Here is a 13286-nt window from a genome sequence, read left to right as displayed (position 1 = left end):
GCGGGGTTACTGTTAGTTGAGCTTCTCCAAATGCCACTAGGTTGGGTAGTTTCTCGTATTGTTTCATATCACGGAGCTCCAAGAGGAGATCCCCGCTTGCCATCCTGGATGCTTTATAGCCTGGTCCAAAAATATCAGTCAGAGTCTTTGACACAAGGAAAGGTGAGATTGTTCGTATTGATTTGTCTGTTTTTTTTCTGAGTGGATCACATGAAATCGGGGAAAGTTCTGTGTTTGACGTCCAAAAAACTGGAAAACATCTTCGGTGCGCCCTCGTTTCAGACGGCGATCAGTGAGTGGGGGGAAAGAACTTGCCATAAGTATAGGTGAATGTTCGGCAGCAGCGCCAGCCACCCACCATGGAGCCCAACTAGGGGACGCTGCAATACCTGGAAAAGATTGGTCCTGCAAATGCCAGCTGTACGCCACTACTATAACCAAATATGGAATATCCAAGGTTGGCTACCCACACAAGGTTAACCCTAGCTGCCTGGGAAAACGGAAGTAAAAGGAAGTGAAAAGAAGGCAGGATAGATTGAAAGTGAGAGAGAAAGACGAAGATTTAAGTGGAGGACAGGAAAAGGCAACTGCCGATTTCCCCTGGGTGGGTCAGCCCAGGGGTGCCGTCTATGTGAAGCAGAGGCCCAAGAGGTGTGTTGCCTCCGCCGGGGGGCCTTAAAGGTCCAAAACACCCGGCATCGGCTCAACCCCCAGGATCCCCCTTTCCCCAGACACGGCTAAGGCGCGCACGGCTACACGCGGGAGGGTCCAACCCCCATGTGCTCGGGTACGTGGTGGCGCAACTCACCAAACGCCTGCTTGCGCAGACGCCCCTGCGGGAGCTAATACGGATGCTATTCTTGATATAACGCTTGCTTTGAGTGTTGAACAAATTGTATGTGATTTTACTAGAGAGCAAGCACTTCCCGACCTTTTTTTTGTCAGTGAATCTTTTTCTAAATGTACTATTGCTGTTGAGCCGGGTATTTCAGACCATAAATTGTTTTTCACCTGGTCGTGTCCCAGGGACGCAACATGCAGTCGGCCAGTGCGACATATCATAGAGATTTTGACCGAAGTGATGATATCTCAATTATTGATTATTTAGAGAAAACATTGGTTATTGGTACTCATTCTGGGAATGTTCATGACCTATGGTGTCATCTTAAACAAGTAGTGTCATTCTGTACTAAAAACTTTGTACCTATGAGAAGTGCTACTAAATATCGCAAAAATCCGTGGGGTAGTCGCGAAATCATCCACATTAAACGTAAACTAAAACGATTAAGAAACAAAATATGTGTAACAAGACCCTCATGGAACTGAGGAACAAATTGGCAATTAAGGCGCAACAAGCAAAGCATAATTACTTCACTTTTTTTCTTCCGGAATTTCTTAGAACTGATCCATCAAAATTTTGGCGTTACCTCGGAAAGACAAATGAGTCTGTTCGAAAAATTTCAGCAAATAATCACCTTGTCGATAACACAGCTGATATAGCTCACGCATTTAATGTATATTTTCACAGTGTTCTTTCCCCTAATGGCAACTACAGCGTACACAAGGAACTTTCGAAGACAGATATACCAGTGATAACAAGCGAGGGGGTTCTATCGATGCTACGTAAATTGAACGAGAAAAAACCGCGGGTAAGGATGGCATCCCTACTGCGTTCTTGGAATGCTTTGCAGAGCAGATTGCAGACTACTTGGCAAATCTTTTTCAGCTCTCTTTAACCACTAGTGAGCTTCCTGATGACTGAAAGATAGCACGCGTTGTGCCGATTTTTTAAAAAGGCGACAAGCTTACCATAACAAATTATAGGCCCGTGTCGATTATATCTACTTGTTCGAAACTTATGGAACACGTCATAGCTGGATATATAAGGTCTTTCTTGTCTAATAATAAAATTTTGTCGCCTTATCAACACGGATTTACCAAGGGAAGATCTACTACGACTCAGTTACTCACCACTGTGCATGACTTTATGATGACATTGGACCACTCGGGGCAAATAGATGCATTCTTTATAGATTTTAGCAAGGCGTTTGACAAGGTGCCACATACGAAACTAATACATAAGCTGAAATTAACCGCCCTTCCCTGCTACTTAGTGAAATGGGTTGAAGCATACTTGCATAGCAGAAAACAATTTGTTGTAGTGGATGCATGTGCGTCTGATCTGCTCCCTGTTTCTTCTGGTGTGCCCCAGGGCAGTGTACTCGGACCCTTGCTTTTCTTAGTTTATGTGAATGATCTCATTGATTTTTTGTCTGATACAGTGTGTATAAAACTTTTTGCTGATGACTGTACCATATACAAGGAGATATTGTGTGAGAGTGATCATGTTGTGTTGCAGGAACAATTGTTCCAGATTGAACAGTGGTGTCGAACTTGGGATATGGAAATTAACGTGCAAAAAACAGTCTTATTAACAGTTACACGTAAATTACAGCCTAGTTCTTATTTCTAAACTCTTTGTAACCAAGCTATAGCGAAGGTTACAAGCTGTAAGTATTTAGGCGTTACAATTACTTCTCAATAATCCTGGTCAGGTCAGGTTTCAGATATATGTGCATCAGCATTTAATAAGTTGTGTTTCCTAAGAAGGAAACTAAACAAAGCTCCAGCAAAGCTAAAGTTATTAGCGTACAATACTTACATAAGGTCGAAATTAGAATATGCTTCCGTAATTTGGGATCCCGAAACTAAGCAGGATATATATAAACTTGAGATGTTGCAAAGAAAGGCAATCAGATTTATCTTTGGTAAATATAAAAGGTCTGACTCCCCTACTAAGCTTATGCAAGAACACGGGATTACAACATTACAGGTGCGTCGAAAATATGCTCGGATAGTGTTCTTGCATAACATGTTGGAAGGTAAATTTGACATGTCCGTACCTTCGTATGTAAGACCGTTAGACACCAGAAAGACTCGACACAATCATGACCACGCACTGAAACCAATATTTGCTAAAACCAAAGCATTTAAACACAGTTTCTTTCCCCAGACAATTTCTGACTGGAATGCTATGCCTAAAACCATTTTTGAGGAGCCTGATTTTCAAACGGCACTGGAAAAATTGTTGTTTTAGTTTTTTTTTTTGCTGGTTACTAAGCACGTATTATATGTGTAGCGATGTAACCCTGTTTGATTGTTAATGGCGTTATTCATTTGTAATCCCGATTTATACTAATTATGTTTTGATTTCCCCTCCTGCTTGGGCCTGTCATGGCTTGCAGTATTGTGAAATAAATAATAAATAAATATGAAGCGTATGCATAATGCTCACACTAATTTCTTCGCGCGCGCAAGTGGCCAGCCAGGCCGCTATTTAGCCAGGAGGGAAACGCCGAATGAATCGTTTGAGACGCGAAACGTGAATGATCTCCGAACCACGATAACGATGGTTCGAAGAAACCTTGACGGGAGTAACACCATAGTTCATTGGGGATGTTTGTTCATTAATAATGTAGGGACCAAGGAAGCGCGATTCAAACTTCTCACACAAACCGGGTGTACGAATGGGCGTCCAAAGGAGCACTTCATCTCCAGGACGAAAGGAGACGTCTCGACGAGAGATGTCGTAACGTTGCTTGCGGTCTAGTTGACTGGCTTCTGTATTGAATCGAGCACGGTCACGACCTTCGTGAAGTCGCGAGACGAACCTTTCGGGTATACTGGCCGAAGTGTTAGTTGGGACAGTTAAGAAAGTGCACTGCAAACGGAAATAAGCCGAAAAGGGTTTTCTAAGGGCTGCGACCTCCCTTGGGACTACGTGCCTGAAAACCGTGCTCCCTTACAGCGGTGTAGAAATGGTTAGCGTCCTCCATATTGCTCCCTCGCAAAATGGGGAGGAAATAAGGAGGGAGAGCCTCAATTTTACATCGTTTTTAAAAGGGAGTTTCCAAGAGACAAACCTCCCTTTAGCATAAACGGAGTTCTATTTCTTATTCGCTGCATGTATTATTTTATTTTATTTTACACATGCGTTGGAAGTAAACGAGCAATGAGAGATGTATTGTTCAAAATTTTCCTTTTTACTGCGAAATTATCATTCCTAAAGTGCCAATTAAGTTCTTCAAAGTGATATAATAGTCGATTTGTTCGTCTCGCCGACTACAATGCCCTGTCGCACTGCAAGATCGGCCCCGACATCTGAATTTCGAAGCAGACTATGCAGGACTTCGATGGCTTCGGCCCAGAGTGTCCTCGCGTCTGTTCGTATCAACTAAAAGTGAAACTGAAGCCAAAGTCCACGAAGCGCCACCAGTTGGTTCTTTATTCTATGGCGCCACTGTCGTCGGCGCTGGTGATGGCACCCGTACGTCTTGCTCTTCGTAGTTGCGCGTGTGTCGGTATGTGTGTTTACGAATAGCATTTGGGCGGCCATCGGCCTTTATACCGCACAAAAGAATTACGTGCACCGGTGCGCAGAACGGCGGTGATCGGCCGCCACGAAGCCATCGCCTTTTCGTTATCTGTGGTTCTCCGCACGGACGCGTGCTCGGGCCTTCCCCGCTGTTCCACGATATGCTAGCGGCTAGCTAGGGAATCCCCGTCCACAGTCGTGCCGAAGTCGCACTCGTACGGCGTCGACTGAACGGATTACCACTTGTCTTCTGTTTTATGCGGCTTCTTTAGCTGCGGTGGTGAGTGTTCGCGGACGGCGCCGAGCCAATGGGCGCTATGCGCGTAATGCTCAAGCTTTTCTTTTCTCAGACAGAGAAAAATAACTAGCTGCCGCGCAGATGTAAGTGCAGCTATTTGTGGTGTCAGCTAGCTTCTTAAAAAGTGAGTGAGTGTGTGTGCTTGTGTGTGTGTGTGTGTGTGCGCGCGTCTATCGGGCTTCGAAGTATTTCAGTGACATGTTCATGTGTACATGTCTTGTGAATGCGTACTCGGACATCAGTTAGGTTTCACTGCATTAAAAGAACCCACCTAACTAATGTCAATTTGTTTATTGTTTCTAGTCCTTAGTGCTATCAGCCGGAAAGTTATACCTGGAACTAGAAATGCACCACATGCCATTTGATTCACTCAGTTTCGATCCAAATAATGCACACTGGTGGAAGGCATGCATGATTAGTGCATATGTTCAACATTGTGTTGCATGCAGAGAGACATGTGAGTGTACATTAATACACTCTGCAGTAACTTGTTCTGAATTACACTTTTAAAAACAAATAGGAATTTCAATAAACGACCACATGTGTTTTTGTTTCTTTTTTTCTTTTTAACTCAATGAGCGGTGCCTTACCTTATGAGATGTTTTGCTTCCACATGGTCGAGGGGTGTGGCTTTCATTGTATTGCTTTGAAGCTTCTACATTCGGTGTGCTTGTGACACTTGGGACAATTTCTAAAAACGAGTATGTGTCCGATAAACGCGAATTCTTGCAAAATGTGGCACACATATTGCTGTATTTGTCTTTGAAAAGTTATTCAGAAAAGCAGCTTTTATAGCTTCAGTAAATTCGTTGTGGCCGCTTCAGCTGACCCTTTCTGAGCTTGACCATCAATTTCATAGTAGCAGCTTTCAAAAGCTCTGGTATTGAGTGCTTATACTGCTTATATTCAGATATGTTCACGCCATACAAGTCTATATTACTCAAACTAAAACAGCCAGAGGCCGCATTGTTAAGACAGGGACCTGAGCATCAAGAAAAAATGCGATAAGAAAGGCAGCAAGAACAAGTACTCACAAGCAAATGTTTATTGTCAAGGGGGATGCAACAATAATACAGCCCATTCAGGGGATGCACGGAAACCAGATAATAGCCACAGAAACAAAGCATACTCATATGCATGTCCCAGGCATCTTAATCACAAATGACATTTAACTCCAGTGTATGCATAATGAAGCCTGGCCAATTGTGCCGTTTTACTAGTGCTACTGCCCACTACTGCTGTGTGCCTGAATAGTGGTTCACATTTGCAGGCGGCAATAGGTGTAGCGACATCCATCATTCGTGCATCACTCATTCTGTACAATACACACCTTGCAGCAAGGAAAAGGAGCCACAATATAGCTTTCTAACAATTCTAGGCGATTAACTTCAGAGAGGCATTTCCAACCGTACCAGACTAGACCAGCATTGCCTTGCAGCATGCGTGTCAGTAGCATAGCCAGGGGGGGGGGGGGAACTGGGAACGTAACCCCTAGCCCTCGAACTCGAAATTTCTGTGTGTGTGGCATAGAACGACGTGCAGACATGCTCGCCGGCCCCCTCACACATCCCTTGCACAAGGTCAAATACATGACCCCCCCCCCAAACGCTCACGCGTGCGCACACACACACCACCAAAAAGTTCCTAGCTACTGCACTGGTGCTTGTTACACAAGGGAGAATTGCAGATCCTTTGTCTCAATATTCAGCAGCTAAGAACAGGATCAAAGTAACTAGGCAAAATAAAGAAGAGACCAATGTCAACCCTCCACCCGATAACAAGGATTGCTCCTAAATGTGGAGGAGCATGTACTGAGCATGCTTTTTAATTTAACCATGATTGGTCTTGCTAACAAATTAGAAGTGGAAAACATCACTCGTACAATCTATGCAGACGACATCACGATCTGGTCCGTTTGTGGCAATGACGGACAGATCGAGACAGCGCTGCGGGAAGCTATCAACACAGTGGAGGAACATCTGGCTGACACCAGGCTCAGATGCTCACCAAAGTTATTACTATATCGACCCACGCTCAAGGGGAGACCACTCAAGGGCTGCGCCAGAGAGAGGGAGTATGATCAAATCAAGCTGGCACAAATAACGGAGTCACTATCCCTATTGTCGATCACATTAGAGTCCTCAGCATGCTGATAAAAAATGGGGTTAACCGACAGACCGTTAAAAGACATGCATAAGACTACAAACGCAGTCAGACTGCTTAAACTAGTCACTCACAAGAGGAGTGGCATGAGGGAAGACAGCCTCATCAGGCTGATCCACTCCTTCGTCATGTGCCACATTGTATATGTAGCAGCTATGCACAACTGGTACAGGTGCGAGATGAATAAGATCAATATAATCATCCGTAGGTTATACAAGATTGCAAACGGACTGCCCGAATCCACCAGCACCGAGAAACTACTACAGCTTGGGTTACACAATACCCTAAATGAGGTGGCAGAAGCACAGAGGATCTCGACCTCAAAAGGCTCACAACCACTAGCACAGGAAGACACATTTTGCAAACGCTAAACAATGCGTACCACCGTCAACACTGCGACAAAGTCAATATGCCAGGAGAGATACGAGACAAGATCCAAGTAGCCCCGATACCAAAGAGCATGCATACATCTTACAACCAGGGACGCAGAAAGGCCAGGGCCATAATACTACTATGGAAATATGACAACAACAAAGAAGCAAGATTCACAAACGCAGCTGGCTACCTGGATGGCCAACGATTCGCAGCGGCAGTCAACACCGACGGTAAAGCTACACACACAGCCACTATCAACACGAAACAACCCGAAATGGCCGAGCAAGTGGCTATTGCACTTGCCATGTCTGACATAGAAACCCAAGTTATCCTGAGCGACTCGCGCACAGCTGTCCAAAATTACGTCAAGGAAAGAATTTCGCTGGAACCTTTCCGGATTCTCCAAAGCAGAACTCAAGCTCGGAAAACCCCTATCACCGTGATCTGGTTCCCCGGCCACATGGGCACAGTCTGTCCTAAACTTGCCAACCTTAACGAGACAGGAAACTCCGCTGCACGCGACATAATTGACCGTTACAGAACAGCTCTCGCGCTTGACGCAGACAAGGACAGGCTAACGAGCTACAATGAAATAACTAAGGCCTTCTATCTGCCACGACAAAGTTTCACTCCGCCTAACAACAAGTTATGCAGAGCCCAAGCTACCACCTGGCAGCAGCTACAGACTGATATTTATCCAAACCCGCTAGCGTGTCGTAGATTCTACCCTGAGATCTATCCCGACAGCACCTGCAAGGTCTGCAGCATAGAACCTGATACATTAAAACACATGCTCTGGGAATGTGAGGCAAAGACTAAAGGCATTAATCCCAATGTTCTCTCGGCGAGATGGGCCGATGTCCTGCACAGCTCCGAGCTCGCCGACCAAATCTAGGCCACCCAGCCTGCCCGCGAAGCGGTGACTAGGCAAGGCCTGGACGTCCTGACAGAGACCAGAGCCCGGGTCATCAATCTGCAGGACACTTAATAAAAGTTTTTACCAACCAACTAATGTACTGAGGTAGCCGGTAACATTGTTTGGTCTGTACTCCAGCCACGCATTATTTATCAGGCTCAGTTTTACTGGCTCTCACTGAAGCAGTGGGACCGGATTGAGATCATTATTCAGAATGTGATAAGGGCAATAGCTGCTCTCCATCACAATACCCTGCTGTTCACTAAAGAACATGCCCAGCTGAACACCATAGCAGCATCAGCAATTGAATGTGAATGAGTATGTGAATTAAAGAGGCCGCATGTTGCAGTTGCTTCTGAACCCTTTGACTATTTCCCCAACACATTACTATTGCTGTGCCTCAAGTAGAATAACTGCCCTCTGCAAATGCACTTGCATGACAGATATCAAACTGCTTGGCTACAGGAAGAGACCAAAGGCCATGGTACTGCTGTACACAGATGTTCCTCTGGACAATATATTTTGTACAGACATTGCTATTACAGGAAACAGAAGCATGATATTGGTCAGCCTTATGCATTTCCCTCTTTATGAAAATAAGGAATATGCGATGGATGTCTGCAACTCTACTTGAACTCCATATCATACATGACAAAAGTGTGCTGAACAAGGCTGGTACATGGTACAGCCTTACATGACGCCAATGAGGCAGCCTCATTTTTATCAAACATTGCCCACATACAGACATACACCATTTCCACTAAACAGCTGAAGGAAGTAAGTAAAGCCACATTACTTTGTCAGAAGATAAGCAAGCTTCACAGTAACTCACTTTCTAATGTTTGCCTACACTAGGTACAAGGACATAGCTCTGGCCCTGTCAATGCCATATCAGATAAAAAAGCACACAACATGAACATGTATCCACCCACACCTCTTGTGCCACACTCAGTTACTATCTTCCTACCCCCCAAAAAATTTGCTCTGGCGAGACACACATGCGTGTACGCTCAAATTTGGCAGCCCTAGCTGCATCAGTTTTGCCAGCATTGTCAGGGACACAGTATGCTTAACTGCAATTCACCATCAGAAAATATGTAATTTTAACAATGTGAGCACAGGCATATTGACGCAGTGACAATGAATGTAAAGAAATGTAATTGCTGCTTGAACGAAGCTAGAGAGCAGTCGTCTGCAGTTGTAGTGAGTCAGTGTAGTTTCATGTAATACTGTTTCACAGCAAGTCTGTGCAAAGCATCATTATGGGCAGGAAATTATAGACATAACTGTGCTATTCACTTGCTCTGAACGTGACATTCAATTAACCATTGTGTGTAAAAAAGCAAATGTTCTTTCAAATGAAGCATCTTTCAGTGAGTAGCATTTTGCCTTTTGAGATTTTTTAGCGTCCATGGTGGAGAGAATAAATTGCCAATGTATCTGTACAAGGCATGCTTCTGAAGGTGCACATGGTTACGAAGCTAGATATTTTGAAACCAAGGACATTTCAGGGAAACATAAATGTATTGTTGCAAAGTATGGTACAGTGTTACCCCACTGTTGGAAAGGTGATTCAGAAGAGCTCGCTAACTCCATTGACTAATTTATCAAAGATGATTGCAATGGTTGATTCCCCAGTGACTAGATTAAGTAAATCTGGTATTGTTAGTCGACTGCTTACTGTCGGTGATATACATAGCATACCAGTCTTGGAGCTCAACTTTCAAGAGCCAAGAGACATGTCATTGGTCATTTAATCATGCAATTTCTCGAACACATGGTTTTGTCACATTAACAGTGTAACAACAACCATGTCACCATCAGTACGGCTCTGAAAAAGTGGTAGTGTCGTGTCATGTCCTCCAAAATGCCTGGCCTGTGGCATTATTTGTTCAGTCGACCATTCAGGCCTCCCCACCAGCTAAATCGTCCATCCCACAGGTAGTATTACCTCCATGCTAGGCCACCAGCTTATTAGCTATTTTTCAAACTATTTTTTTGTTTTCTTTTTGTTTGTTGCTGTTATTTTGACCACCTGTCCAAATTTTCTTAAAGGCCATATTGTTTTGATGAATATGGCCTCCAATGTTTAACATGACTTGTAATATTCTGTGTAATCCAGCATGACTACCTGTAAAAGTCAAAGAAATATAGAACAAACACTGGATTTGGGCAAATGCATATACAATGGCTGTATGTGCAACAGTCACCTACGAAGGTTTAAAATTGGGTTGCTCAAATTGAATATTCTCAGTTGGAAAGCAGCACTGAGTGTGTTTGTATGCCTCTCACTCATCCCGTATATGTAAATGTATGCTGCCTAACTAACTTGCTTTCAGACTTTAGTGCAATAATTAATATGTCGTCTCATGCTGTTTCAATTAATACAATGAATAGAACCATTATTAAAATGAGCAAATAAATTAGAGACAACTAATGCAGTGTTTAATTTGTGGTAAGTGTGGCATAATCTTACAAAATAACAGAATTCATACTCGTTTCAATGTTCTGCTCTATGCCTTTCATTTACCTCTTTTTCGGAAAATAAGTACTAGAGGGGCATGGCATGAGCATTGCTCGTTTATAGTGGCGACATCAATAGGTTTCAGGCAGAGCCAACTCCTGTCCCTTAGGTACATGTTTTGATATTGTGAAAACTGTTCCTGTCATACCAAAGTCAAGGCACATTGGGCCCTCATGGTATTGAAGCTTGCTCAACAATTAGAATAGATGAAAAATTTTCTGGATTTTGTCACGTGCCATCTGCCTTCTCTCAATCATGGTATGAAAGGTAGGTCCTGCTGGTGCGATACAGCTATCTTATTAAAAAATCTTATAATTTGCATGTTTCTTCTCTTGGCCACTGAAGTGAATCACCCAATCAGAACACAGTTTCCTTCTTAGGTGCACTCTTGTAAACAAAGGATTGGAGACACATGCATGCAACATGGTAGTGATTCTCATACACACTTGTGCTCGACACTTCATCCAGTTAGGGTTGCACATATATCTTTTTGAAACCATGCTATTTACGAGATCTCATAAGCTTGTTCGAGTACAAAACAGATTATGCAATGTGCAGTGACAGCTATGTACAGCTAGCTTTAATTTAAGGCTGCACCTGGAATCACAGTGGTTGTATTCAAGCTTATGCTTTGCTAATTAATCCATGTTCTAAAATTGGCTCGCATATAACCCTAGGTGTATGTGACTAGAATGTGGTAGCTGGGTTGTAAAAGCTGTAGGTGGCATGCCTGTGTGGTATGTTTGTTCATTTGAAAAGCAGATTTTACTCAGTTGGTCATTTGACAAGAAATTTGCTTGTGTCCTGAATACCTCAATCCTACATTGTAATATTATACTACACGCTAAAGGTGCATGCAGCCCACATATATCCCAGCAATAAACTACCAAAAATGTGAATACCAATATGTGCACACAATAACTACATTTCATGTTATATACAGTACTGTACATAGCGCATTCATCGTTCGTGCACACGCTAATATGAAGTTTATTTAGAGTTGCATACGAGAAAATAGTAAACAGCATTTCAGCTAGATACGTACATGTCATCTCGCAAGCATCTCATGCGGGTGCTACCCGAGATTTTTCGACCAAGATTCGAGAAACATGAACCTATTTACAGGGTCCGTATGTCGCAAGGATTCCTTACTCGAGGTCAAACTGCATTCTTTTTTTCGTATTATCTACCGTCCATAAACGATCGACTTATCGGTCGGGGATTGCGTACGTGCAGCACGGCTACAAAAAGGACCCAGCAGCGAGTACGTTCTGTAGTACGGCACCTCTGGGCCAGTATTTTGTAGCAATGCCTTTCTGATGCTAATGCCTTTTCGCGCTTGGTCAGTGGTCAGAGCGACGGCCCGCTCACGTTATCAACGGGATCAGCCGGCCGTGAGCGGTGGATGATAATTGACTAGTATAGAAAACGCATCGCTACGAAATATCGGCCCTAGCCTGCTGCCTCCCTGCTCTATCGCCGCCGACGTCGCCGGAAAAAAAATGTATTTCCGTTGGATATAACTGTCGGAATAAAGTGATCGCAATCGCACCTACTGTGTAATACAAAAAAAAAGGCGAGAACCAACGGAGCTGCGATACAGAAGCGACCAACGTTCAAGATTTGTTGACAAAACATATGGTTCTTACGACAAGCGCTGGCCCGACAGAAAGCGTTGTTGGTCGCATATACCGAACGCGATCTAGCGGACTGTCAAACATTCATTAGCGACAGCCGGGAAGTCGGCCAGTCGTTGAAAGTTTGCCGCTCGAGCGAACAATGCAACATCACTATTGCTCGAGCGAAACGCAAGCGAAATTCAAATATGTTGGTTTGGACGATAAATTTAAGATATCCGCCGTCTACAATCAGGCAGCGAGACACAATATTGCGCCGCGCTACTTACTATAATCGAAGAATCATCGGGCTAATCGCACGTCGTATATCGAACGCCACGTCCTAAGAATAAAGGGGCCAGCTCAATCACACAGCGAGCACACCATCCGAGAGCCCATATATTAGACAGTTTTAGTATTGCGGAAATGGCACCACGCTAAACGCAATAAAATAGTGGGGTCAGACTGCGCATGCTCAGAACGCTATTTCAGTTTTGCGGGTAGCGTGCGTCCGCTATTTTTCAAATATAGCGGAGACGCTAAGCGCTCGCTAAGTGTTTAGCGTTGCAAACATGGTGGCACCCTCGGCCCGAGCGCTTGACATGCAGGCTCGTTTCAAGGCTTGGCGTAGATCCACACGGCTAGTTTGGTTGTCGAGCTGCTCAGTTTGCTGCTTTGACTACTCGCAGCTAGAAGGTTTTGCGCTTTGCGGCGCATCGTTGTCTTACGCTATACTAAAACACTATCGAACAGCGTTCCGCGAAGATTTAGCGTGCATAACACGCTAACGCTAACGCAAGCATTTTCCGCAATACTAAAACTGTCTATTAATATTGCGCAGCCGGCATCGCGTACGGCAAACGAACGTGTGGCGGTACACAACGAAGGCAGCTTCGCCCAAGCCGGATTAGCAATCCGCAAGAAACGGCCATATTGTAATAAGACGTGGTCATGAGTGCGTGAAAAGGCAAGAAAGCTCGCGATCATCGCCTGTGCTCATTCATGCCGCCATATGCCGG

Source organism: Dermacentor silvarum, chromosome 5 (genome assembly GCF_013339745.2).
Source record: "Dermacentor silvarum isolate Dsil-2018 chromosome 5, BIME_Dsil_1.4, whole genome shotgun sequence".
Classification (NCBI taxonomy): Eukaryota; Metazoa; Arthropoda; class Arachnida; order Ixodida; family Ixodidae; genus Dermacentor; species Dermacentor silvarum.
Note: the sequence above shows the minus strand (reverse complement) of the source record.